The sequence below is a fragment of the Apium graveolens genome, chromosome 1 (genome assembly GCF_009905375.1).
Source record: "Apium graveolens cultivar Ventura chromosome 1, ASM990537v1, whole genome shotgun sequence".
In the NCBI taxonomy this organism is placed as follows: domain Eukaryota; kingdom Viridiplantae; phylum Streptophyta; class Magnoliopsida; order Apiales; family Apiaceae; genus Apium; species Apium graveolens.
In genome coordinates, this window is record NC_133647.1 from 202678586 (window position 1) to 202683057 (window position 4472).

General features: G+C 29.7%; 1 long non-coding RNA gene across 2 annotated transcripts; it reads left to right on the plus strand.

Annotated features, from left to right (window-relative positions):
- Positions 1-271: 271 nt before the first annotated feature.
- Positions 272-4205, plus strand: LOC141724417 (uncharacterized). 2 transcript variants are annotated; one of them, XR_012576650.1, is made up of 2 exons: positions 272-554; positions 3723-4205. It is a non-coding gene; the product is annotated as an uncharacterized LOC141724417 (long non-coding RNA). The 2 variants fall into 2 exon arrangements; XR_012576651.1 differs by having other exon boundaries at positions 3730-4205.
- The last annotated feature ends 267 nt before the right edge of the window (positions 4206-4472 follow it).

Genomic DNA, 4472 nt, shown 5'->3' on the forward strand with positions numbered 1-4472 from the left:
AGATTAAGGGGGGAATGTTGGGATAATCTTAAACGTGCTTATTTATTTAATATTTGTTTTGTATGTTTTATTTTATTTATCAGTTATTGCTGTGACTTGGTCATTCAGTTAGTAGAGATCTTCTCGGAAGATAGGAGAATAAATTGGGTAGCAGAGTCAAAGTAGGAGGTTAGGTCCTGGTTATTAGCTCACCACCTGCATATCAGATGTATATGTACGTTTCTTGTTTTGAATAAAAGATGTAGCTAGTTCTTTTGTTTTTACAGTCTTTAACAATTACAGAGTGTATGCAAGTTATTCTCTTTGTGCATTAAAGTATTACAACACATTTTTCGAAAATCATAGAGAGAACACAATGTAGTCATTAAGTGCATTCCGGTTCCTCAATACAAGTATTAGTTTTTCTGTATTGCATTGTTGTTCTTATTATTATCTTTACTGAATTTCAACAGGCTCAACCCTTAGAACATCTGAAGTCCAAGTCTGAGGCACAACCATTGGGACATCCGAAAGCCAAGTCCGATCAAGCTCAACCCTTGGAACATATTGTTGAGGTATAAAAATAGAATCAGGATTGTTAAGAATAGCTGATGATAATAAATAATTTTCATTCTCACCAAATAGCTATTCATTCATCGTCATATGTATAACCCTCGCCTTCATCAACCGAATCCCAGCACAAAGTCACGGCCATCAGAGTTTGAGACATCCTTCTAGGCGCTATTTTCGGCCATGTGTAGGCTTATGGCTTATATGGCGTTTAGGGTATGCCCCCAAGTATAAGTCTTTCTATGTGGTACAAGAAACCCCCGACAAATCTAAATTCTTTATCGGGAACAAAGTACTAAGGAATATGATAACTAACAAATAATAATAATATTATTATTAATATTAATAAATTAATATGACAACAGCGAAGATATATACATTTTTTCCCAAATAATATAGTGAAGATATATAAATATATATCGTATACAGCGTGTCACTAAATATCAAACTAATTTACTAAACTTAAGTAAATTTGAACTTATATAATATTAATAAATGTAGATAATATTTATGAATTTATATGGTAGGAGTTTATTAATTAAAATTAAAGAATTGAAACTCAGAATATAACAGTAGTTACAAAATTTCAAATTAGTAATAATAATAATAATAATAACAATAAAATTGAATTATTTGATAATATACTTAATTTGTTGTAATCATGGATAACCTTGATAATATCACCTCAGCCCCTGCAAGTTACTGTATTTTGTTCAAACTCTCAGATGAGCCACTAAACAAAACAACTCCTTTACTTTCCAGAAAAAAACTAATTACGTAGGTGGATTGGGTGGCCGATCAGTTCTCCGGGGACACCGAGTATGTTAATTTTATGAGGTGGGGTTCAAATTCGTATTTCAATTATTTAATCTTCAATATTACAAATGTATTTAAGCATTTTTAGCGAAAATTCTTAATCAGTGTCAAAAAATTTGGTCCAAAAAGTCTGCAATCGTATCCGAGAAAAAACGAATATTATTCGTAACTGAAATCAAGCTGATATCATCTGTATTCGAATTCGGAATATTCAAATCAGAAACTAAATACAAATATTATATTCAAATTATATACATATATAATTCTACATAATGTAAAATTTATTATTTTAATTTATAGTGTGTGTGTGTATGCATTAAATAATATATTTATACAAATTTTATATAAGTATACACATACTTTATATCAGAGCTGCAAACGAACAAAACCGAGCCGAGTTCTTTCCGAGCCGAGCCGAGCATAATTTTTTTTAAACGAGTCGAGCCAAGTTTAAAAACCGAGCCAAAAAAAATGTTCACGATCGACTCATTTATAAACAAGCTGAGCCGAACCGAACACGAGTTTGCTCACGAACAACCGAGCCGAGTCGAGTTGTCAACTAATAGTTCGCATATATTTTTTTATTAATTAAGCTTAAGGTATAATTTATAATATTATAAGTTATATAAAGATCAAATACTTGTTTCATCTTACAATTATAAGCACACTCACACTCTACACTTGTTTCTTAATCCATATAATTTTATCAATTTATTTCACAAGTCGAGTTTTAAAGAACAAAAAAATATATTTTAAATTATTGGAACATTCATAACTTTAAAAATCGTACATTACAATAGAACCTTGTTAAATATATAAATCGATAAACGAATAACCTCGTCAAATGAATAATTTTTTCTCGGTCCCAACATAATAGACACAATATATTTTTAATCTTAATAAATGAGTAATCTCGTTAAATTAATAAATTTTCCCGGTCCCGAGCGTATTCATTTGTCGAGGTTTAACTGTACTTTTAAAATGTTGATGTCGATTGTCAAAGATTTAGTAATTTTGATATTTTAGTTAAATTGGTTTATATTAGAAAAGACATATAAAATAAAAGGAAGGAAGCCATTTAAGTGGTCGAGAAATATAAATTATTTTATTTTTTTCTTAAAAATATTATAATATTATAAGTTATTTTAACATCTCACTATTTTAATTTATTTGATGTAATTTTGGTCGATTTTATCATAAACTCCTCTAATAAAAGTGTGAGGTAAAATTTAGGGTTAAGTTTAATTAGAACTTATTTTTTAAAAGTAATCAAACTCTAGTGATATGTATTAAATTATTAACTTAATTATTTTATTTATTATTAAAATATATATATTAAATTTAATTAAATTATTTATTTTAAATAAGTAATAATTTTATTTAAAACAAATTAAAATCTTTATACAAGTGATTAGTAAATATTTATTATTTGTTATATATATATAAATTTTATCCGAGTCGAGTTACCGAGTTCGAGCCGAGTCTAAGTTAAACGAGCTGAGTTTGAGCCGAACATACAAAAAACTCGGTTCGGCTCGTTTAATTATCTGAGATTGTTTTTATTTTCGCGATCAACTCTTTTAAGAAAACGAGTCGAGCCAAGTTCACTTAAACGAGCCGATCCCGAGTTTTGTTCACGGACGGCTCTATTCATTTGCAGCTTTACTTTATACATATATAAATATATCATTTGAGTTTAATCGTAAAAAATATTCTAAACTCATCTTCAATACGGTAGGGTCATAAAAAAATTCAAAAAATCCTTATTCGTATTCCAAAAAAACAGATATTATTCGTATCCGAATTAAAACAGATATTATCCGTATTCAAATCTGACAATTGTGGATGTGGATACGGATTTAGACAGATTTGTATATGAATTATCTGTTTGACTGCGCTACTCTTAATATAATATACATACTTTTTTTTTGAATCGAAAGTACTCATCATTAACTCAACGAATATTCACACACAAAGATCTCCAACACATAAAATGGAGGAGGAAAAAATAAATTGTAGCTATTGTTAGGGGGAATACACACAAATATATAAGCAAACAAATAATGCAAAATACACACACAATATATGACGCGGAAAAATTCACGTCCCAACTTGTATTATTAATCCAAACAATTATCAATAATATAATCAATCTCTCCAAACGGTATTCACTCAAGCGATGCTTAAGTCAAACAATACTCAAGCATACATCAAAACAATAACATGACTATGTATATATAGCCATCACAAACTTAGCCAACAAGACATATCTGATTATAATAATAATTGTCTATGTTAGGAGCAATTGATTGTTAGATATATTTGATAATGTCATGACTAATATGATTTATGTTTAGTTTTCAGATCTTACTTAAACAGGACAAATCAGTACTTAACTGAAATCAGCACTTATACTGAAGTCAGAACTTAAGTGATCAGTACTTAAGGTTCAGGAGATATTTATCAGGAGATAATATCAGGACTTAAAGGAAACTTTCAGATAAGGAAGGCGGCTGATTGAAAGGAAAGAAGATCAAGACAAACGTAAGAAGAGATATGCATGAAGAAGGAATTCTATGAAGAATGGAATACTTGGAAGAAAAGATATCTGATTGATATATTTTACGAAGCAAAATTATATTCCATATCAATTAGCGATTATCTTGTAACTGTGTGATATATAAACACAGACATAGGGTTTACACTATAGGTGTTATCATTATCGAGAATATTATTCATTGTAACCCTAGCAGCTCTCGTGATATTTGTTCATCACTGAGAGAGGACAGTTCCATATTGTAACAGAGTTTATTGCATTGAATAAAGTCTATTTTCTGTTACTTGTATTCGATTTGATTGTGATATACACTGTATTCAACCCCCTTCTACAGTGTGTGTGACCTAACAAGTGGTATCAGAGCCTATCTGTTAACACATAAACAGTTTAAGATCCAAAAACAATCATGTCTGAAGCAGAAACTCCAACCAAGCCCACCAAAACTGAAGAACCACCAAAGACTCAAATCCATAGTCGATACGAGGCTATTAGAGTTCCCATATTGAAGCCATCTGAATATCCCATATGGAAGGTGAGGATGACTATGTTT